At 41.4% G+C, this 25,057-nt stretch overlaps 1 protein-coding gene and 1 long non-coding RNA gene across 6 annotated transcripts in view; one reads left to right on the forward strand and one right to left on the reverse strand.

Annotated features, from left to right (window-relative positions):
- Positions 1 to 6,011, reverse strand: part of STAG2 (stromal antigen 2) — a 143,216-nt gene extending 137,205 nt beyond the window's left edge. For 2 of the 5 annotated variants that reach the window (XM_044235382.1, XM_044235378.1), the window contains exon 1: positions 5,928 to 6,011. The gene's annotated coding sequence lies outside the window, so the exon portion shown is untranslated. The other 3 variants (XM_044235380.1, XM_044235379.1, XM_044235381.1) reach the window with 3 other exon arrangements.
- Positions 5,550 to 7,900, forward strand: LOC122897191. Its single transcript, XR_006382479.1, has 3 exons — positions 5,550 to 5,604; positions 6,992 to 7,303; positions 7,402 to 7,900. It is a non-coding gene; the product is annotated as an uncharacterized LOC122897191 (long non-coding RNA).
- The last annotated feature ends 17,157 nt before the right edge of the window (positions 7,901 to 25,057 follow it).

The following is a 25,057-nucleotide window of genomic DNA, read 5'->3' on the forward strand; positions in this document are numbered from 1 at the left end:
AACTCAAACTAAATTATTTCTTAGAATATCTCAGGATTCAACAAGTTATAGGACAAATCCCATTACACCAATGTTATACATGCAAAAAGTGTAAATAGGACTTACTCTTTTTCCCTTTAACAACAGTGCGACATTAAAAAGGAATTTTACCTTTGAGTGTACCCTAGATTATTCAGAGTTTACAGTAATCTCTCTAGTTGGTCTCATCAATCCTAGTAATGTATTTTCCAATTAAAAAATTTTAAGAAACAGCATTAACATTATTCACCCATTCCTTTGGAGGAATGGGGAGTATAAAACAATTTCAATAATCTCCTGACTAACCATATGTAAAGACTTCTTGTTTTCTTCTGGTGTGTATCAAAGAGAGAACTATATCAAGCATACATTAGGAATACAGTTCAGGTAGCAGATTACCACAGCTGCTAAAGAGATGTAGTTTGTTTTCTAGAATGCACATATTCAAAACTCCACAAGCAACACCACTTACACTGAAGAAATATAAAATTTGGTTCGATTAAATGCAAAGCAGGCAGCCCAGGATATGTAAAAAAAAAAAAAATCTAACTGACAATTTTGTTTTCTCACATTATCTTCACCAAACAGAAAGAACATGCAATAACCACCACTCATGACAGCCAGAGATACAGAGAAAATATTATACAGGGACAGTACTGAACCACAAATTAAAAGTCCTATGAATGGAACAAATGTAGAAAACTGCAAAAGGAAAACATACAGAAGTTTTAAAATAGCCTAAATCATTAAAGTTTCTTCTTTATTCTCCAGCAATTAATCACATTTCAGTCTATACTGATACCCATAGCTAACTGGGACTATCCCTTTCCTTTGCTAAGGTTCCCAACTTCCAAAATAGGTATACACTAGTGCTCCACTGTACAATAACTGTCATTTCAAGTATCTGAGTAATCTACTAATAGCAATTTCAAAATGCTGATACAAGACCAGGTTGGTTTTTTTGAACATGTGAGGCACAAAAGTCACCACATTAAAGAGATGTGAACATCATCCTGCTAAGATAAAATGAACAGATCACTGTGTCCACTTAATGTAAATTTTAAACTCAAAAGTTAGCTTACAGCCATCAAAATCTGAAGTCTTCCACCTATTATAAAGAACCAAAAGCAAAAAGAATACACTATTCACTGTTTACTCCCTTCCCACACATGACTGTGGGTGGCATCAGTTAAACATGCAGAATATTAAGTACTAAACTGTCCAAGGCATATTTTCACATCTAACACTATATTCCCGAAAGATAATTTATTTGAGCCTGAGCCTGTTCCCCACCCTTCCCTGCCCATTTTAATATACAGGTCCTCAGACAACCACCAGTCAATAAGGCAAGATTTAAAAAGAAAATAATGAAAAATGTAGGATTTAATCTCATTAAAATCTGGAGTGTGTGAACTTTAAAAAAAAAAAATCCTAACTAAACAGACCTCAAAGTTTCCAAACTCATAATCTGTTGGCTTAATAGTTTAACTGTTACCTTGCCACAATAAATCTGAAGCCACAATCCTCATCATCTACTTAAGATTTGCATACAAATAAGAATTCAAAATATGTAATCTGTCTTCTCATAACATTCTTCTAAAGCTAAAATGCTAAATATGAATATACAGACTAATATTAACAGTTATGAGATATCTGTTCCTAGACTAGGGTGGAATTTTGCTTTGATAATGAGGGAACACACTTCACCCAACACAAAAATTAAATATCTATTATTTTGGATTCCCTTTAGAACTTTGACATATATTCAAAAATACATCTCATGGGGTAAAAAGCCTGACACTGAACAACAGAAAACTGCAGAAAATAAGGTACTTACCTTCAAAGAGTGTAAAACAATTCACTTATATATTAATTGTGGAAACTGATTATTTTAACTGCAATGCACTTTTACTGCTGATGGTTAATGGTCAGAATGTCCTTTATAGAACACATTAGAATATTTTACATATCAACTTTTAACTACAACACCAAATCCTTAAAGAGGTGGGATTTAACTCATTTTATAAGTAAACATTTGTTTTCGTATCAGTTACCCAGATAAAAGAACCCACCCCACCCCCACTGCCAGTCTCTGATACCTTGGAATGCTAGTTATTTCACAGTGGGAAAGAATGGCTAATAAGTACATTTCTTATCCAATCCTCTTCTCTACCCATTCATTAAACACCAAATACTGAAACTGAATTCAACTCCTACCTCTATCTTCCAACCAGGAATGCGCCCTAGGGCACCCGAATCCCTTCCACTGTCACTTATTGCAACTGCCAAAGCCCCTCCTATTAATAGTAAATCCCTTTCATACTGACTCACTGTAACTCCAACTTAATGAAATAGACAAGAAGCAGAATTTACAAACTTTGAGAATGGAATTTTCCCGTTTTCAAAGGCTTAAAAAAAGAAACTAAAAGTTGACCACATTCAGACTAAGTTACAAACATTTGAAGTTCAGCCAATTTGTAAGAACGTATATTGCTTATTCTGTATTGGTTCAATTTAAGTATTTTTTCAAAGTTTATATATCAGGCATTGTGTAAGTATTTATATACAAGGACAAGTTTTCCATGCAGTAACTGATACGTAAATATAAACTTTATGTCATCACACCAAAATTCCAAGACAATTTGAAATCTTTTTTCAACTTTTTTGTTTAATTATGGACATTTTCAAATACACACAAAAAAGTAGAAAGAATAATAGTACAATGAGCTCTCCTGTAGTCATCACCCAGCTACAATCAACTCAAGGCCATTTTTTTTTTCCATCTCTACCTCCCACCCTCCCTTATCCAATTATTATCTTCAGAAAAGAATTATAAGAAGACACTGTGCTCAGTAAAGACACTGACAAAAACCCAAAGATAGGGAAGTATCAAAGACTAGCAAGAAATCAAGAATTAAGCAATGTAACTGTCACCCTACACAACTACTTGTTAAGCGGAAAATTTAAGAATTCAGTTAAAAACAAAGAAATGGCCATCTTTAAGAATTTTAATAAAGTCCATAAGATCCAAAGGGCATATTTAAAATTATATCCACAAGGATAAAAAGGAATATGTGATGAAAATGAACTTAAACATCTGCAATTAGCTTACATTCATATAGCACTTGGGCTCAAAATGAAAAAAAAAGAGACTATTTAACATAATGTGTCATAAAATTACAATTCAACCACTTGAAAAGCCGCTTAACACTTATGCCTTAACTGGTCCTTCTGATCCCTAATTATAGATTGATATCAATGTAAAAAGAAAACCAGGCATTTTAATGTAAGTGGTTTAAAATGTTCAAAATTAACCCCATCGTTCACTGGAAAATATATGAAAGCAAGTCTAAACTACCTGAATTGTATGTCATTAAACAGAAATGTATCCACTTTCCAGGGCCGGTTTTTTTTTTTTTTAATAAGTTCACATATACCCTGAAACGCAACGCGCTAGGCTACAGATAGAATTAGAAGACCGCCTCCTGCTCTTGCTTCTAACCAATACGCAGAGAGAGAAGGTTGGCAGGAAAGTGCTGCGAGGACAGTAACAAACACCAGCAGCTCCCGAGCAGGCCCTGCTAGAGCCAGGAATGACGCACTTCGGTAACCCGACTCTTTCTCCCCTCCACCCCCGCCCCCAGCAGCGGTGCTGACACCGCCAACAGCCCGGAGTAGGAAAAAAGACAACAGAAAAAAGGCAGAGGTTGGACCGCACAAGGTTTCATCAAGAAACCTCGATTATTCCTCTTTCGACACTAACCACTAGGACTAAACAGGAAAAGAAGCTTCGTGCTTAAGCAAGTCCCATCATGGTGGTTTAAGAGTCACTAAATTAAGCTGATAATGAGTCCAATACACAGAGACAAATACAGGGTGTGGCTGCCGTGAAATACGGCGGTCCGTGGGAGAAAAGGGGTATGGAATTTACACTCCAGTACGAGGGGAAGATGGGGCTTTACCGGGGGGGGGGGGGGGGGGCGGCCCGCGCATTTTAAGGAACCATTTCAAAGCAACACAAGCTTTTCGTTTACTTAAACCTAATCCCACAGATCAAAAGTTTCTAATAGATATACCGTGTAAACTGTAAATAACCATTTAATCAAGCTCCATGACCCTCAATTAAGAAACTACATCCAAGAGAAAGGCGGAGGGAGAGGGAAGGGAGGGGTGGTAGGCAACAACATATAAAACATTTCTAGGCCACGGAGGAGAAAGTCTCACAAACCGGATGAAACTACTAATGCAATATTAAAAATTAAAGCTGAACACTGCAGCACGAAAAATCTCACGATAAAACCCATTACAGTTCAGAATTAAAAATAAAATGACATATACACCAAGGGAGAGCGGAAACTAAATGTCGAAAGTACAGCGGTTTATAAAAAACTAAAGGCAAAACAAGACCTTCTCGCGACGAGGGGAAAAAAAGGCAGAAATCAACAATACGTTTACGAATGTAGGCCAGAAGAAAATGGGAACGGGGCTCAAAGTTTTGCGGAACTACTTGATGCTGTTTCCCACACCTTCTCTCTCCCATGGCCCATCAGACCCTTTTCCTGCTAAAATCGCCGTCCACAGATCACTGGGTACGCGAGAGAAGAAAAAAGAAAGTCAACCCCAAGCAAGAATAAAAGTGTGGAGGGAAAAAGCAGAAGCTGCCTACCTGGGGCAAGGATCAGCTCAGTTCGTGCCTTGAGAAAGACAGTGCGGGTGGGGGTGGGAACGAAAAGCAGCACTAAAACTAAAACAAAAGTGGCGCCAAAACCCCCCAACAAACAGCCTTCCACTCCCGCCCTTCCCCCCTCCTCCCATGCCAGGCAGGCAGGGCCCCCTTCGGGGCAAGGTCTGCACGCGGGGGCCAACACCGCCAGACCCCAGCCTATTTATAAAATTGTTGCCCGAAGAAAACTGACCGAAGTCGGGCCTCGGAAGGGATGGAGAGATCGATGCCAATCGCTTTCCCAAGCAGTTCCCCCACCACGCGCTGGAGATGATGGGGCGGGGGAGAAGCAGAGGGGCCCGTCACATGAATGTTGTTCCCTCTCTAGGAAGGGAGGAAGAGAGGGAGGGAGCGAAGGGAGGGAGGAAAGGAAAGAGGGGAAGGGAGAAGGGAGGGGGCACGAGGGAGGGGTGTGATCAGAGTAGATTTTCCCTCGCCTCCCTCGGTCCGAGGCCCAAATATACACAACTGAGCCTCCGCTTCTCCCCTCCCCCCTAGGTTCCCAGCACCACCATTTTGCTCTCTTCCTTCCCCTCACCACGATACCGCGCTCTCCCCCACCCCAGCCACGGCCTCCCCGGCTTTCCTCCCCCGACTACGGCTCGCACTCCACCCCACCTCCAGTTTGGGCTCTCCCAGGCTTAAGAGCCTGCCGGAGAAAAGGCACCTAAATCTAATGCTACACAGAGAAGCGGAGCCTCCATCTTGCGCTGCTCCGCGTTCTCCATTTTGGGCCACCCATGGGGGGGGGGTCTCCGTGGAGGCCCCGAGGGAGAGTTGGGCGAGGGAAGGAAGAGAAAATCTTCAGCGAGGGTAGTCGAAAAGAAGAGTCGTGCAGTAGAAAGCCACTCTAGGAGTAGGAGGTAGGGAGGAAGGGGGTCTGGAAGTTCCTTGGTAGTGTTGAGGTAGCCACTTGCGGGGAGAAGGCAGAAAGAAGGGTTGGGGGTTACGCGGGGACGGGGAGGCTTCTCCCCGTCTTGACTTAGCCACCCGCTCCATGGCTGCCCCCGCTGGGGGCAAAGGGAGTAGGGGGGAAATTAAATGGCAACAGAGTGCCCATTCTCTTTCCCTCCCAACTCCTCTCTCGCGCCCTATTTCAACCATACACACCTCACAGTGGGCCCCGCGCCCTCCGGGTGCCCCTCCAAACTTCTAGAAGCTTCGCCTCCGCCATTTTATAACTTACCTCCCCCCTCAGCGTACACAGAGGCAGCAACGAGACTGTTCGCCTCCCCCACTCCTCCTTCCTTCTTTCTCAGGCCGGGGGCTTCTTCACCCCTGGGCTGGTACAAGATATTTTCCCCTTCCTCTTCTTTACACCCTCGAATTCTACTCAGGGACGGAAGCTCCCGCGGTTCTAGAGCGGTGGGGGGTTTTGAAAGTGGCGGTCGGATCCGGCGGGTTTTTTTTTTCTTTTTTTTTTTCTTTTTTTTCTTTTTTTTTTTTTTTTTTTTTTTGGTGGCGCTTCGGGATTGTTTGGGGTGTTCGCTCTTCGGCGACTTGGAGGCGAATGGAACGCGCAGGCGCCATCTGTCGGCCACGAACCCGCGCTCAGCTCCTGTTGGGAGGGAGCGGCATCTAGCGGTAGAGAGCTGGCACTGCAACGCTTGTCTCCCAGCGTCCTCCTCCCTATCACCGACCAATCGTGGCCGACTGCCTCCCGGGTTCCGCGTCTCCGACGCCGTCTGCGAACGAGGCGCCCGCAGGGGCGCGCCGCCGAGTGGGGTAAACAAGGTGCCGTGCCCGCGCCTGACTTACTCATTCGTTTGGCAGCGCTTCCGCCGCGGACCGAAGTGGGCCGCGTTTCCTCTTTCTTTAATGGGTGGGGGGGCCCGAGGGTCGAAAGGAGGTCGTTAGGGATGTCCGGCAGAGCCCCGGACCGTGGGAAATCGGAAACCGGGCTCGCTCGGGACTCGTCCCCCGGGCCCTTGCGCCCCGCGCGCAGCCCGAGGTTGGCAGCCCAGTCCGGCTTCACCCTTCCCTGTCCCCTCCTCTGACACGCCCCAGCGAGGGGCCTTCCGTCCTAGTTCCCAGACCCTCGCTTCCCCGCGGTCCCTACTCCTTACCACCAAAACAACTCTACTCGCGGAACTCTGGCACCTGATCTTAAGTGATTTAGGGGGGGTTGCTTTTTGAGTTTCTGTTTTGTTTTGTTTGCTTTCTGCTTCGGCTGTGGAGGGAAAGCAAGCCGATTCTCTACTAGGAAGACTGACACTGGAGAAAAAAATTTTTGTTGTTTTTTTTTTACAGCCCACGATGCCTGTCTCCCAGAAAACGTGGTCTTTCTCTCGAGGGTCTAGGAGACTTAAGGAACTGGGCTACGAGCCTAGGCCCGCGCTCGACCAATTTATTGACTCTTGGGGCGGGGGGGGGAGAAACGGGACGGAGCAAAGTGGAGGGAATTCGAAATTTGGGCTGAAGAAGTCGAGGGGTACCTACCCCGTTTTCCCCCGCCTTCCTCGATTATCCACCGTGTTCCTGGAAACGTGGGACCCGGCGGCCTTGCGACTTTGTTAAGAATTTTGGCTCCTTCTTACCCTGCTTCTTCACCCCTCCTCCAAGGTGAAGTGCAAAAGGACCCCTTGCGCTCCTTTGACCCCCAGTTAACGCAAGTCTTTATCACCCTTTTTATTTTTTTTGTTTGTTTGTTTTGAATCCAGCCTCCGGGACCTTTGACCGCCGAGAGCTCTCTACGCGGGGGAGAAAAAAACTCGGGGAGGGCCTGTCCCCTCCGAAGCGCCGCTTTTCCTAGGACAGGAAGAAGTGACCTATTACAGTGTCTCCATTGCTGTTAAAGAAGTTCTCGGATTCATACAATAGTGTATAGCTAAGAGCTCTTAGTTCCTCTTTTCTTTTTTAAAAATTTTTGGTTTGAATATTCCTCTAATATTACTTTTTAATTAAAAGAAAAGGAATAAATATATTTAATAACAAGACAAATTTTCTAAATGAGGAGAAACGAAAGACCCTTGTGAATCGTGGAGATTTCATCCGGTATCACCTCTAAAGCATTCCTAATGCAATATAATGATTAATCTCAGCCCTCAAATTATATTCCACACTTGTTTTAGTTTCCCATTCTCTGTGCTTACTGTTATTTTCCTGCAACTTTAAAAAAGAGTTATGGTATATTTAATCAACTGAACAATAAAAGTTAAACAGAAACATCTAAATATCAATAACAAATAAAATCCGAGACATTTTTACTTACCTCTAAAGCTTTCGGGAGTGGAATACTATTCAAAATAAATTTCCATTTCTTTTATAGACCATCTTTGGTAGAATGTTATACAGTTTTTAATAGATTCAAGTTACAGAATGATGCAGCTAGAACATTAAATAGGGAGTAGTGGAAAATTTACAGTTATATAAGTTAATGCAAAATTCCACTTAAAGTAATAGAAAAATTGGGCTTTGTACCAAATCATTTTACATTAATTTAGTTCAGTTGTGCCAATTTAATATCAATTGATATTCAATGATTTCCTGTCTTAGTATTAGCTGAAAACTACTGATTTTCTGCTCCAAACATCACATTATATAGTACGTGGTACAAACAGTATTGCATCTATCTTATAAATTCACATTCTTGTCTGATTGTGTAGCAGCTAATTTTATACTCTGAAAAGTTAAACAATTTTATACAATTTTATACTTTGAAAAGTTCCTCTTTAGTAAACTTATTTTCATCTTGTGAAAAATACCATAGAAGAAAATTAATAACTGTAACTGGTGTAACATCAGAAAAAAATTGTATAGCAAATTTATATTGATATTTAAGTATGTTTCACAGTAGCCTCTCTTTCTAGAGCTTATTCACAAGAATATTTATTAAGCCTTCGGTGTGTGCAGATCACAGTGCTATGTGCCCCAGTTCTATCCGAAGAAGTGAAATTTATTTCATAGGGTCCTGAAAGACAGAAGAGTAAACCTTGGGAATTTGAGGACAAAATGAGAAAATGCCATCAAATGAAATATGTAACTGACAGAAAATAAGCTTTAATCTAATTATTTTGTAACCTATCTGTCATGGAAAAAAATCATCATATTGGGGGCGCCTGGGTGGCTCAGTGGGTTAAGCCGCTGCCTTCGGCTCAGGTCATGATCTCGGGGTCCTGGGATCGAGCCCCACATCGGGCTCTCTGCTCAGCAGGGAACCTGCTTCCTCCTCTCTCTCTGCCTGCTTGTGATCTCTCTCTGTCAAATAAATAAATAAAATCTTTAAAAAAAAATCATCATATTGTAATGACAGGGTGGCTCAGTGGGTTAAGCCTCTGCCTTTGGCTCAGCTCATGATCTCATGATCTCAGGGTCCTGGAATCGAGCCTTGCATTGGGCTCTCTGAGAGCCTGCTTCCCCCTCTCTCTCTGCCTGCCTTTCTGCCTACTAGTGGTCTCTCTCTGTGTCAAGTAAATAAATAAAATCTTTATAAGATATATATATATATATATATATATATAGTGTGTGTGTGTGTGTATATATAGATATAGATATCTTAATGACAGAAGCTTTTGGTGCCTGATGAGAAATAAGAAAAATGAAAGTTGAATACTTAGAACATTTGATGCTATCTAAGGGACAAGACACTATTTGATGCAAAAATATTCTGGTCGCTAGAAATGCACACCCAACAGTGTAGCAGAGATAATCTAGCCTTACCATAATCTGAGTAAAGTATCCCATAGTTCTCTTCAACTCCATCTATACAAATGATTGGAACAAGCTTCTGATTATAAATTAAGTTTCCTAGATAGCCTAGAGTACTAAGCAGCATGTATACATATTCTGTATTTTCTAACACCATTCTAAATGTGACCTAAAATCCAGAAGCCTGAAGATGGATAAATTCGAGTCCACAGAAATCTAAAATTATGTATATCAGAATACCATAAACAAAGTCAAAAGATGAAGCATAAGCAGAATATATTTGCTATATGAAAGGAAAAAGCGTAATACATGTGAAGAACTCTCACAAATCAATAAGGTAAAAATACTGCAATAGAAAAATGGAGAAAAGATATAAAGAGTCAACTTAATGGATAAGACATGCAGATGGCGCTGGGGTAGCTCAGCTGGTTGAGCTTCCCACTATTGGTTTCAGCTCAGGTCATGATCTCCTGGTGGTGGAATCAAGTCCTGCGTTGGGCTCTGCAATCAGTGCAGAGGCTGCTTCTGATTCTTTCTCCCTCTTCCCTCTCCCTCTGTCCCTCCCCTCTCACAGGCATACTCCCTCTCTCTAAAATGAATTTTTTTAAGATTTTATTTATTTATTTGACAGACAGAAATCACAAGTAGGCAGAGAAGCAGGCAGAGAGAGAAGAGGAAGCAGGCTTCCCGCCAAGCAGAGAGCCCAATTTAGGGCTCGACCCCAACGCCCTGGGATCATGACCCGAGCCAAAGGCAGAGGCTTTAACCCCCTGAGCCACCCAGGGGCCCCTAAAATGATTTTTTTTTTTAAAGAAATGTAGGTAGCTAATAAACACATAAAACAATGCTCAACTTCATTCAAAGTCCTACAAATTAAATACACTTTGCCTACCAGATTGGCAGAGATGAAAAATTTGGGTAACACTCCATGTCAGTGAAGAACTAAGAATTCTCATATACCATTGGTGGGAATTGTTTAAAAACAAGGTATCTCAACATATAAAGTGTAAAATTAGGGGCGCCTGGGTGGCTCAGTTAGTTCAGCTTCTGCCTCAGGCTTAGGTCCTGATCCCAGGATCCTGGGACCAAGCCTTGCCTAAGGCTCCCTGCTGAGTGGGGAGCTTGCGTCTCCCTTTCCCTCTGCCTCCAACTCCCGCTGCTTGTGCGCTCTCTCTCTCTCTCTGCCAAATAAATAAAATATTTTTTAAAAAAAGCAAAATGTAAAATTAGCCTAACACTTCTAATTCTAGGAATCTATCATGCAGATATGCTTGTACAAATTACACAAAGATCTATGTAGTAAAACTTTAATCATAGCTTTGTAATAAAGAGAAACTGAAAATAGAAATGGCATCATTTAGGGAATTGGTTAAAGAAATTATACATCCATACAATGGGGTCCTATTTCCATTTAAGCAGTTAAGTACAGGGACATCAGGCTGGCTTAGTTGGTAGAGCAGGAGACTCTTGATCTCGAGGTCATGAGTTCAAGCCCCACATTGGCTGTGGAACCTACTTAAAATTAAAAACAATATTTAAAAGCATGTGAATATATATATTTATTTACACACATATGTGCTTACATATGCATAAAACATTTTTTTAATGATTTTATTTATTTATTTGTTTGTTTGTTTGTTAGAGAGAAAGAGAGAGAGCACAAGCAGGCAGAGTGGCAGGCAGAGGCAGGGACAGAAGCAGGCTCCTTGCTGAGCAAGGGGCCCGATGCAGGACTCAGTCCCAGGACCCTGGGATTACCACCTGAGCCAAGGCAGTGGTTTAACCAAATGAGCCACCCAGGCATCCCTGCATAAAACATTCTTAAAGAATATATAGGAAATCTGGGACACCTGGGTGGCTCAGTTGGTTAAACGACTGCCTTTATTTAGTTCAGGTCATGATTCTGGAGTCACAGGATTGACTCCCACATCCGGCTCCCTGCTCTGCAGGGAGTCTGCTTCTCCCTCTGACCCTCCCCCCTCTCATTCTTTCTCTTCTCTCTCTCTCTCATTCTCTCATATAATAGATAAATAAAATCTTCAAGAAAAAGAATATATAGAAAACTAACGACAATTACCTCTCAGGAAAGAGGTTGTGTAAGCTTCCAGGATTTGTCATTTTACTTTCACTTTATACGTTGCTACCTTGTGTGAATTCTTTTACAGTAAGTGGATGTTACTTATGTGATTTTAAGATCTAATCCTGGGGGACGCTTGGGTGGCTCAGTGGGTTAAGCCTCTGCCTTCGGCTCAGGTTATTATCTCAGGGTATTGGGATCTAGCCCCACTCATTGGGCTCTCTGCTCAGCAGGGAGCCTGCTTCCTCCTCTCTCTCTGCCTGCCTCTCTGCCTACTTGTGATCTCTCTCTCTCTCTCTCTCTGTCAAATAAATAAATAAAATCTTTAAAAAAATCTAATCCTGGTTACTCTGGAAAACAATTTGGTACTTTCTTATAAAGTTAAACGTACACTTACCATATGACCCAGCAATCTTGGTCTCTTAGTCCTGAGCTTTTATCCTAGAGAAATGAAAATGTATGTTTACTCAAAAATCTGCATACAAATGCCCGTAGGAGATTTACTTTTGAAAGTCAAAAGCAAGAAACAACCCAAATGTCCATCAGCCAGCAGATGGTTAAACTGTGATATGGTCAAACAGTGGAATACTACTCAGCCATCAAAAGGATTACTGAGGGGCGGGTGGGTGGCTCAGTGGGTTAAAGCCTCTGCTTTCGGCTCAGGTCATGGTCCCAGGGTCCTGGGATCGAGCCCCACATCGGGCTCTCTGCTCAGCGGGGAGCCTGCTTCCTCCTCTCTCTCTGCCTGCCTCTCTGCCTACTTGTGATCTCTGTCTGTCAAATAAATAAATAAAATCTTTTAAAAAAAAAAGGATTACTGATATATGGGACACCTTAGATGAACCTCAAGAGCATTATGCTTACCGGAAAAAGCCAATCTCAAAGAATTTACACATCATATGATTCCATTATGTGATAGTCTCAAAATGTCAAAATTACAGTGATGGAGAAGAGATCAGTGGTTGCCAAAGGCTAGGGTTGAGGAAAGTGTGTGACTATTAAGGGGTAATGGGAGGGGGTTTCTTTGCAATGGTGAAACAGTTGTGCATTCTGATTGTGATGTTTACTTAAATCAACACGTTATAAAATTTCATAGAACTACAAACACACAGACACACACACACAAGTGCATGAAAAAAATGTGAAATTGGATAAGGTCTGTATTTGAGCTAATAGTACTGTATCAGTGTAAGTTTCCTGGGCTTGACAATGTACTATGGTTACATAAGCTATTATCATTGGGAAAAGCTGCATGAAGGGTACATGGGAATTATCTGTTATTTCTGCAACTTCTTGTGAGTCCTAAACTATTTCGAAATTAAAAACTTGTCATAAGGGACGCCTGGGTGGTTCAGGTCATGATCCCAGCATCCTGGGTTCAAGTCCCACATCGGGCTCCTTGCTCGGCAGGGAGCCTGTTTCTCCCTCTGCCTCTGCCTGCCTCTCTGTCTGCCTGTGCTCACTCTCACTCCTCTCTCTCTGACAAATAAATAAACCAAATCTTTAAAAAAAAATTTTGTCATAAAAAATTGAGTGCTGGGGCACCTGACTGGCTCAATCACAAGAGCATGTGATTACTAATCTCAGGGTCATGAGTTTGAGTCCTGTGGTTGAGTGTAGCAATCACTTAAATGAATAAATAAATAGAAACTTGAAAAAAAATTAATGTTGGTAATAAAAGAAAAATCTCTGGTTAGTGGAAAGGTAATTACTAGACTATATATTAATAAACTGAATTTTTAGGTTTTGTGAACTTTGATATAGTGATTTAACTTCTGAAATCCTTATCATAACCCCTGCATGAATTTGTATGAATAAGGGCCTGATACTGTGACACTCAGGAGTACACTTTGGACCTGTGGCGTCAACAGGAAGTGACATGCCAACAGGCCTTGTCCAAAACGAATAGATGGCATCTTCTAAGACATCTAAAATACCTTATTATTGAATTTGCTGATATTTTTTCACTTTGAGTAACATACAATATTTCCAGTATGAGTTAATGGAACTGAAGCTGTATCTGTATAAAAGGATTGATTGTCCCTCACATCCAACCCCTCCCATTTCTTTTTTTTTTTTACCCCTCCCATTTCTTATCTGAGCTACAGTAATAGACCCATGTCCAATTTCTTTTGCATCTGACCCAGAACTGATTAGAATACCACTTTATTTCCTACTGTCATACTTACTTACTTGCTCTATTCTTCCTCCTTTACTTTAACTCATTCATTTGCAGACTCTCTTACGGGCTCAGTTGGCCTTGACCAATACCCCTCGAATGTTAATGTGCTTAAGGATAATCTTCAACAGATGAATGGATAAAGAAGATGTGGTACATATATACAATGGAATATTATTCAGCCATCAGAAAGGATGAATACCCACCATTTGCATCAACATGGATAGGACTGGAGGGGATTATGCTAAGTGAAGTAAGTCAAGGAAAGAAAGACAATTATCATAAGGTCTCACTCATTTGTGGAACAGATGCAATAGCATGGAGAACCATAGGAGACGGGAGGGAAATCTGAAGGGTGACAAATCAAACAGGGAGAAGACGCTTGAGAGACTATGGACCCTGGGAAACAAACAGGGTTTCAGAGAGGAAGGGGGTGGGGAATGGGGTAACAGGGAATGGGGTAATGGGTATTAAGGAGGACACATTTGGGGGCACCTGGGTGGCTCAGATGGTTGAGGGTCTGCCTTCGGCTCAGGTCATGATCTCCAGATCCTGGGACTGGGCCCCTTGTTGGGTTCCCCGCTCAGCTGGGAGTCTACTTCTCCTTCTCCCTGGGCCTCTCTCCCCTTTTTGTGTTCTGTCTCTTTCTATCAAATGAATGAATAAAATCTTTAAAAAAAAGGAGGGCATGTGTTGTGACAAGCACTGGGTGTTATACATAACTAACGAATCACTGAACACTACATCAAAAACTAAAGATGTGCTACTATATGCTGGCTAACTGAACATAATAAAAATAAATTTTTTAAAAAGGGTGAGCTGGAGATCTTGCTGAAATGCAAATTGTGATTCAATAGGTTTGAGGTTTGGGCGGGACCTGAGATTCTGCATTTCTAACAAACTCCCAGGTCATGCCCAACCCATGCAGCTAGTCTAAAGTCCACACTTTGAGTGTGAGGGCCAGAGGAACAAAGTACAAACTCTAGCTTTCAGTGCCTTCCACAGTCCTATCCAAATCTCATCGCTCGAAACTCTGAACTCTGCGGGGGCAATGTCTGTATAGGTCACTGTTTATCCCCAGCACTTAGAATAGAGCCTGAAATAGGATAGGTGCTGAAAAAATATTTGTAGAATGATTAAAGGAACGACAGAATAAACTAAACAACTACTCCCAGCTCACATATCATACTTTCTGAACAAACTAAATTACTTCCCATTTTCCTAATACTTTCCCACCTCTGTACATTTGCTCATACACTTTTGTCTCCTTTCCCAAGATTTGCCCTATTCAAATTTTCTTCAGCCTTAAATGCCCAGTTTAAGTGAGAAAATCTCCATGAAGCACCCCCTGATGTCCCAATATGGAAATAATCTCATTTTATGAGGTTTCTCCTACCAGATTTCAAATGCCTTGCAAATAATAATCACAATAATATTCGTATTTTGTTCACATTTGCTATAACCACCTTGGCTAGCACAAATGTTAGCATATAGCAGAAAATCAATATTTATTAAATTGAAACAGGAAAATAAAGAATTTTCCAGATCAGCACTATGTAGTGGAACTTTTTGTGATGATCGAAATTTCTGTAATCTGTGCTGTCTGGTATGATACACACAAGTAGCTATCGAGCACTTGAAATGTAGATAGTGTGACTGAGGAACTGCATTTTCTTAAAAGATTTTATTTATTTATTTGACAAAGAGACAGCGAGAGAGGGAACACAAGCAGGGGGAGTGGGAGAGGGAGAAGCAGGCTTCCTGCCGAGAAAGGAGCCTAATTCAGGGCTTGATCCCAGGATCCTGGGATCATGACCCGAGCCAAAGGCTGACGCTTAACAACTGAGCCACCCAGGTGCCCCCAAGGAACTGCTTTTTAATTTTAATTAATTTAAACTTAAATGTAAATAGCTACATGTGACTAGTGGCTATGTACTGGACAGTCGCTTTCTAGGCAATTTTAGTTAACAATTGTTCTACATTCAATAGTATTTTCTGAGTACCTCCGAGGTGCCAGACACAGAATAGGCTACAGGCTGGTGATACAAAGATGAATAATTCATGGTGCTTGACCTCAAAGAGCTTGCAACCTATTAAGAAAAGATAGTCAGGATCAAATAAATTCAATCAAGTGTTATAGATGCTATTATAGAAGACTGACAAAATAGATTGTGTGTACAAAGGTGAATGTGGGCATGAGTCAGAAAAGGCTTTATAAGGGAGTTAAGAGTTGAAATTACATAGTGTTCATTAGGCAAACAAAAGATAAAGAGCTTTGCTCGGGGAGGAGTGTGAACAAAGACATGGAAAGTCAAAACAGAGAGCCCCTCTCCTCCTGGAGCCACAATTAGTGTGGCTGACAACTGGGAAGTGGAGGGCAAAGAGCTCTAGTAAAAGGAGAGCTGGAGAAGTTTATGCTGGAGAAATACATGCACAGGATCCCAATCACAGCCCCCCATCCCCACCACCAAATGCCCATGCTAAGGAATGAGCTTGCTATCTACAGACTATAGAGTGCCATAGAAGCAACGTGCTCAGTTTGACGTTTTAGAAAGATGTCTCCAGATGGTGGATTGGAAAGGGATAGACAACCTAAGAAGTTGTAGCCAGGGTGCAAAGGCAAGAGCACCTGACACAGGGTCCCGAACAGATCAGGTTCAGCCACTTGCCACTAACAAAATCCGAAGGCGGAGAAAGGGTTGGTGATGAAAAAAATAAAAGGATTTATTTCAGAGAGGCCACCACCGGGAAGACAGTGGACTAACATCTCAGAGGCACGCACCCACAGTGCTGAAAATCCTTTCAGGGTCATATAAGGAAAATGTGGGACAAAGGTCGGAGGGTACAAGCAGGTGGACAGGAAAGGTCAGGTTGATCATTGTCCTGGGGTCAGTCATGCCGGGTCTTGCTGGCTCAGGACAGACCTTATTGCTTGAGGGGGTAGTTTCAGTTCCCATCGCAGGATGCTTTGCCCACTGGGACTTTTGCCTGAGTTAAGAGTTAAGCTGGAAAGGAACTTAATCAATTAGAAAGCTAAAGGTCAAAATGGAGGTAGTGAAGTCATCTTTCAAGGTAGATGGGGCTTGGACTGAACAGTGGAAATAAAAATGTAGTCAGGGTCTAGATAGGGTACACGTGATTTTTGGTCTGAAATAAGATGATAATTACAGTGAGCATCTTTGTTTTGTCCTTATTTGATAATCCATTCTATTTTCCTTTTTTTTTTTTGCATATAGAGACATAGCTTTTCACTGGCCAGATCTCCATGGAAGCAAAGTAGAAACTTAGTATGAATATCCGGAAATTTCAGGGAAAAAACTGCCTTCTGCCTTCTGCTTAAATCATTTGAGAAAATACTAGCCAAAATAATCCATTCCTATCAGTAGCCAATTCTTTCATCACTCAGTGCTGTCACTAATCCTAGTTATTTGTATTAAATAGTTAAACATGTCATAGGATTTGTTGCACAGACAGATGACATTTGCATTATTTTTTGAGTGCCAACATTTAGTAAACAACAACAAAAAAGACTTACCAAGACACAGGCACACCTATTAACTCGGACTTATGGATTGTTTTATTTTTTTAAGATTTTATTTATGTAGGGCACCTGGGTGGCTCAGCGGGTTAAGCCTCTGCCCTCAGCTCAGGTCATGGTCTTGGGGTCATGGGATGGAGCCCCACACAGGCTCTTTGCTCAGCGGGGGACCTGCTTCTCTCCACCCCACACCGCCCTCTCTGCCTACTTGTAATCTCTCTCTCTCTGTGTCAAATAAATAAATAAAATATTTTTTAAAATTGTATTTATTTACTGACAGAGCACAAGCAGGGGGAGCCGCAGGCAGAGGCAGAGGGGGAAGCAGGCTCCCTACTGAGCAGAGAGCCCGACATGGCGTGCAATCCCAGGACCCCAGGATCATGAGCTGAGCCAAAGGAAGACACTTAACAGACTGAGCCACCCCGGTGCCCCTTATGGATTATTTTATAGGTTCTATTGTGATGCAGGTGTTTTCAATGTGTTCGGGAGATATTTATCAGTTTATACCTATACACATTCTATGATTACATTATTCTTTTTGCTTGTTGCTGTTGTAGAACTCTTTGGTGGGCATTCCTTTTTATAGAAATAGCGCTAGTTTTGGCAGCAGAAGTATCATTGTTAGCAGAATAACAGACAAACACACACACTCCAAAATTAACATTTTTTACCTATTTTCCTATATTAGTGAAAGTGATTTGGTTAAAATCAGCATTGCCCAAGATCTCCAATACGGCTGTCTTTTTTCAAGACTCTCTTTTATTGGCACTCATGCAAGCTTATAAAGCCAAGATCAGGGGCACCTGGGTGGTGCCGTCAGTTGGGCATCCAACTCTTGGTTTCAGCTCAGGTCTTGGTCTCAGGGTCTTTAGATAGAGCGGGCTCTGAAGTAAGGGTGGAGTCTGCTTAGGACCCTTTCTCCCTCTCCCTGTCCCTCTGCCCCTCCTTTCCTCTCTCTCAAATAAATCTTTTTTTTAAAGCCAAGATCATATTAATTAATGCCTAGGAGGGACACTAACATTAATAACAGCAAAGACTATTTCTTGAATTTAAGTGTATTTGGTGTTAGTAACTACCAACATTAAGTAAAATTCAAACACTTGAACCGCTGTAAGCATTTGATGTCTATCATTGGTAGCAAGTTTACTGTTATATGCTGTTAACACTTCTAATGTTAGACGCTAGAAATTAATGCTAGAACTGTTTGAGGAAAGATTAAGAGGTGTGAAAAAAAGATGAAGGGAGAATTGCAAAGTGGAAGAAGAAACTTCTGAGAAAATGTATTTTATCCCCAAAATATAGACAACACTGGATTAGATTCTGGACCAAACCCTTTTTTTAAACTATAAAGGCTATTTATTATTGGGACAACTGGCAAAATTTGAACAAGGTCTAACACATTCTACAATAATATTTTGGCAATGTTAATTTCCTGATTTTGACAGTCATATTGTAGTTACTAGGAGGTTGTCTTCATTTTTTTTCTTCTTAAGTAATCTCTACACCCAACACGCAGCTCAAACTCAAGACCCTGAGATGAAGAGTTGCGTGCTCCCTGACTGAGCCAGCCAGGAGCCCCAACTGTCTTTATTCTTGAGACATACACACTGAAGTATTTAAGGGTAAAGGAGGCATTACGTCAGCAACTTATACTTTTTTTTAAGACTTTACTTATTTATTTGACACAGAGAGAGAGAGATCACAAGCTGGCAGAGAGGCAAGCAGAGAGAGAGATGGGAAGCAGGCTCCCTGCTGAGCAGAGCCTGATGTGGGGCTCGATCCCAGGACCCTGAGACCATGACCTGAGCCGAAGGCAGAGACTTTAACCCACTGAGTCATCCACGCACCCCAGCAACTTATACTCTGATGGGTCAGAAAGAAAGGTAAATATATTCCTCATATACATGATACATATTATGGTGGTACGTTAGACCTGCTAGCACTGACTCACAAGAGCTGAGTGTGGACATCCTCCCAACTCCAGTTAGTGATCTCACATTGGGATCTTGAAATCAGACATGGTGAAAGCATTTACACCATGAAAACCAGTAAATGCAAGAGATTAGGGCTATTTTCCCCCATGGAGAGCCAGTTGTTAAAACATATTGACCATGGATCAAAATCAAGGATAATGTCCAGAGTCATGAAATTTTTTGTGTTGTAATTGATAGACTTAACACAATTCTGTTTTTTTTAACCTGAGTTGATACATTAACAAAAAACCTAGTGATCTTAAACACTCAACAATTTTAATAGTAGTAAGAATAATAATATTTTTTAAAGAATTTATTTATTTATTTGACAGAGAGCACAAGTAGGCAAGAGAGGCAGGTAGAGAGAGAGGAGGAAGCAGGATCCCTGCTGAGCAGAGAGCCCGATGCGGGATGTGATTCCAGGACCCTGAGATCATGACCTGAGCCAAAGGCAGAGGCTTAACCCACTGAGCCACCCAGGCGCCCCAATAATATATTTCAATACGCCATCCTCTAATCATCTGAAAATACATTTCAAATTTATCCACCCAAGAAAGTAGGGAAATATATACGTTATTCTAGTTTTGCAGTTATTTAGTATACACTATAAAAGCAATCATATCTAGTAGTAAGAACCAACCCAGATATGCCCAAACACTGCTCGCCTCCCAAGCTCCTGAATTCTTCATGGGACTTTGTGACGCTTCATGTTCTTTAACACCTCTTGAGTACTACAGTCCACATTGGTCCCTTCCTTACAGTTTATATAATTGTCTAGAAGATACATAGAAGAGCAACCAGACCAGCCCCCTCTTTTTTTGCACTCTATAGTATTTTTTAAATTTAATTTAATATTTTTCAGTGTTCCAAAATTCATTGTTTATGCACTACACCCAGTGCTCCAGGCAATACATGCCCTCCTTAATACCCACCACCAGGCTCACCCAACCCCGCACCCCCCTCCCCTCCAAAACCCTCAGCTTGTTTCTCAGAGTCCACAGTCTTTCATGGTTCCTCTCCCTCGCCGATTTCCCCCAATTCACTTCCCTCTCCATCTCCCAGTGTCCTCCGTGTTATTCCTTATGCTCCACAAGTAAGTGAAACCATAAGATAACTGACTCTCTCTGCTTGACTTATTTCACTCAGCATAATCTCTTCTAGTCCCGTCCATGTTGATACAAAAGTTGGGTATTCATCTCTTCTGATGGATACTCCATAGTATATATGAACCATATCTTCATTTTTCAGAGGAGAAGCTGAAGAGTCAAGAGATGAACGTCCCCAGTATAATATAATGTCCAGTGACAGAGCTAGGAGCAACACCATAGTCCTCTCATCTCCAAGCCCTCAGGTATTTCTCTATACCACTAGGGAACACACTTTTCCAGACCACATTTAGATACTGGATCATTGTCTTCTGCTTCCTAGCCAAATTTAGTATGCTTACTCATTTTGAGAATAGGAACAACTATCCAGCATAGTAGATAAGTAAAACTCGGTGCTCAGTAGACATTTGATATATCCATTAGCTTAGAATGGCTTTCATAGAGACTTCTTTTTTTCAAAGATGCTTTTAGATTTATTTACAAAGCTGTAAAACCTGACATATTTTCTTAGAGCTGTAAATGAAGAACTGCCTACCAACAATGAAAGTGGATGACTTGTTTCACAGAGGGTTGGACATCCAAATGTCTAGGTGCCAAATCTTAAAATGAGATCAGCTTTGGAATCCCTACTGAGATTTTTTTTTTTTTTTCGGATTTAAATATGGTTTACAGAACACTTTGAGAATCAATTTAAAGTCACTTCACAAAGCAAAACAGTATAGCCATTTAGATGTTCTTAAAAGAGAAGTGTATCAATTATTGTCACAAGAAAATACAAAAAATAAATGCTATCAGAAATTGCGTGGGGAGGGGCGCCTGGGTGGCTCAGTGGGTTAAAGCCTCTGCCTTTGGCTCGGGTCATGATCCCAGGGTCCTGGAATCGAGCCCCGCATCGGGCTCCCTGCTCTCCGGGGAGCCTGCTTCCTCTGTCTCTCTCCTGCCTCTCTGCCTACTTGTGATCTCTGTCAAATAAATAAATAAAATCTTAAAAAAAAAAAAAAGAAATTGTGTGGGGGAAAAAAAGTTGTTTGTCCCTACTTTGAAAAAATAACACTTCCCTGCCGTCTTCAGGATGAGAAAATGACAAAATGTGGATACATTTTCAAAAGGTCTACCAGAGGTGGTTAGCATCTGAGATCCCAGTCATCAGAGAGACTTCAACTGGGATCTTTATTCCTTTAAGAGTTGTTCAAACAGGGGTGCCGAGGTGGCTCAGTGGGTTAAAGCTTTTGCCTTCGGCTCAGGTCATGATTCCAGGGTCCTAGGATCGAGTCCCGCATCAGGCTCTCTGCTCAGCAGGGAGCCTGCTTCCTCCTCTCTCTCTCTCTGCCTGCCTCTCTGCCTACTTGTAATCTCTGTCTGTCAAATAAATAAATAAAATCTTTTTTTAAAAAAAAAGATAGTGTGTGGAGGGCACCTGGGTGGCTCAGTGGGTTAAGCCTCTGCCTTCAGCTCAGGTCATGATCTCAGGGCCCTGGGATCAAGCCCTGCATCGGGCTCTCTGCTCAGCAGGGAGCCTGCTTCCCCCTCTCTCTCTGCCTGCCTCTCTGCCTACTTGTGATCTCTGTCTGTCAAATAAATAAATAAAATCTTTAAAAAAAAAGAGTTGTTCAAACATTCTTAAGGTTTACAACCTACCATTCAGCAAGTTAAGACCAATACGACACCCACTTGACCAATTCAGTCTCTTCCCAAGAAGAAATAACAAAATTGAGTTTTAAAAGACACTCATTAGTTATAGCTGTTGTGACATGAACCTCAGAAACCTTTGAAGTATGACCTTTCAAGTACAATGATCAATCACTATGTATAAAAAAAATCCGATTTTATACAAAGCAGAAGAATTGGTATGCTATTTGATTAGAGGTTAGTGTCTGTACTTCAGTTTGCAGATAGCAGTATGCAAAAATTAAAAGGCAATACAATGATAATGATAATAATAATAATTAATAAGACCAGTATTTGGGGTCATGACATTATCGCTTCAACCAAATTGTAATTTTTTTTTAAGATTTGTTTATTTGTCAGAGAGAGACACAGCGAGAGAGGGAACACAAGTAGGGGGAGTGGGAGAGGGAGAAGCAGGCTTCCCATGAAGCAGGGAGCCCGATGTGGGGCTCGATCCCAGGACCCTGGGATCATGACCTGAGCCAAAGGCAGACACTTAATGACTGAGCCACCCAGGCGTCCCCCAAATTGTAATTTTAATGCTCAAGAGGGTAGCTGCAAATGTTGAGAAAGTCAAAACACCATTGGTTTTTTTAACATACATTTTTTTAAAGATTTATTGATTTGTCAGAGAGCATGTGTGCACACACAAGCAGGAGGAGTGGCAAAACAAAACAAAAACTTGATAAAGTTAAAGATGAAGAACTCCAGAGAAATTCTCATATACAGGTGCACAAAAAAGTGTATAAGAATGTTCATTACAGTACTTTTTATAACGGAAACAACCTAAATGTCCATCACGGAAGAGGAGATATATTGCTGTATATTCATATGACAGAATGCTATGTAGTAGTGAAAATGCACTACTGCTACATAGGTAAATCTCAAAAATGTTATGTAAGAAAAAGCAAGGTTCAGAATAATAGTTAATACATTATGCTTAGTTTATTATGTTCTAAGTGCTTTATATGTATCAACTCATTTAATCCTTAAGACAACATTACAAGGTAAGTATTTTTATGAATTTCCATTTTATAGATGAGAAAATGAGGCACAGAGAGAGAAAGTAATTTGCCCAAGGTCACACAGGTAGTAACATTTGCAGCAGATATTCCAGACCACCTCTGGCTCCACTGTTGGTGCTCCTCTGCGTTGCACTATATACTGCCTCTACTACTGAATGTATGTTGCCATTTAATAAAACTTAAAATATGCACAACAATGTCCTATGGATAAATACCTGTGTGGTAAAAACAAGAAGACATGCATGGAAATGAAAGTCCTCAAATCCATGATTGCAGCTACTTCTGAGAAAGGGAGACGGGAAATGAATGGAGGCAGGAAATTTCAACTGTATCTGTAAAGTCAAATTTCCTTCCTTTCTTTCTTTAAAAAGGATCTTCAGTAAGTATGGGAAAATTTTAAGATTTGACAACATTGGGCAATAAGTATATGGGAGTTTATAGTATTATTCTCTTTATTTTTCTGTATACATAAAACATTTCATAATTTTTTAAAGATTTATTTTTTTATTTATTTGAGAGAAAGAGCATGGGGGAAAAGGGTGGAAGGAGAGGGAAAGAGAGGATCTCAAAGAGACTCCCCACTGAGTGTTGAACCCGATGCAGGGCCCGATCCCATAACCCTGAGATCATGACCTGAGCTGAAATCAAGAGCCAGATGCGTAACAAACTGAACCACCCAGGTGCCCCCATTTGATAATTTGAAAAATGAATTTTGGAGTACCTGGCTGGCTCAGTCAGAAGAGCATGCAACTTTTGGTCTCGGGGTCATGTGTTCAAGCTCCACGCTGGGTGTAGAAAATACCTAGAAAAAAAAAAAAAAACAAACAGGAGAAACTAGGTGGCGCAGTCAGGTAATTGTCTAACTCTTGATTTGGGCTCAGGTCATGGTCTCAGGGTTGTGAGATGGAGCCTTATCTGTGGCTTCACACTCAGGACAGAGCCTGCTGTCCCTCTCCCTCTGCCCCTCCCACTGCTCGTGCTCTCTCACTCTCTCAGTCTCTCAAATAAATAAATAAATAATCTTTTTGAAAAAATTAAAACATTAGGTACTACAAATAACAGTAATGAAAATGTCACAATAAAATATTACTAGTATACATTCATATAAATATAAGTAACTCTTGAGAGACCATGTGTAAGTTCAAACCAGAAGTCCACATAACCATTTGGAATTCCTTTTTTTTTTTTAAGATTTTATTTCTTTATTTGACAGACAGAGATCACAAGCAGGCAGAGAGGCAGGCAGAGAGAGAGGAGGGAGCAGGCTCCCCGCTGAGCAGAGAGCCCGATGTGGGGCTCGATCCCAGGACCCTGAGATCATGACCTGAGCCGAAGGCAGAGCCTTAAACCACTGAGCCACCCAGGCGCCCCTAACACAACATTTTTAATTTAAAGGTCAAACTATTGATTTGAAATGTGGCAGACGACCCGCCAAAATTTAAGATGCACTAGTCTTTGCTTCATTTGGCCGAAAGGGGGTTTCAGCTTCTGTTGACAAGAGAAAGAAACATCTTTATTACTATTTTCCCCTTTTAAGTAGAACAGAAAATTCCCCAAGTAGGTTTCCTTTCCTAGGAATAGTCGAGAGATGGGGTGCCTGGGTGGTTCAGTCATTCAAGTGTCTACCTTGGGCTCAGGTCATGATCCTGGAGTCTTGGGATCAAGTCCCCCACATCAAGCTCCCTGCTCTCCAGGGAGTCTGCTTCTCCCTCTCCCTTGGTTTCTCCATCCTGGCTTCTGCTCTCTCCCTCTCACTCACTCACTCTCAAATAAATATAATCTTTTAAAAAAATTGTCAAGAAAGCTCAGGATTATATAAATATTCATATAGTTCCCCCCACCTTTTAATTTGTTTCTGCCTCCCTCTTATTTACACATTTCCAAGCACATCTTCCATGTACAGAAGAATTATCCCCATCCTTTAACCTGGGAGTGAAAGGAATTTTCCACTACAAATGTTGCTGTCTAACTATTGTGCCCATAAATTATGTTTCTGAAACACTGATTCTCCATGATTTTCAAAGCACTGTTCACTCCACACTGAAGGGGTCAACTTTGGCATATGCTCAAATCTTGAAAGTAAGATGGAGTTAATTACCATGT

This window comes from Neovison vison, chromosome X, assembly GCF_020171115.1.
Source record: "Neovison vison isolate M4711 chromosome X, ASM_NN_V1, whole genome shotgun sequence".
Taxonomy (NCBI): Eukaryota; Metazoa; Chordata; class Mammalia; order Carnivora; family Mustelidae; genus Neogale; species Neogale vison.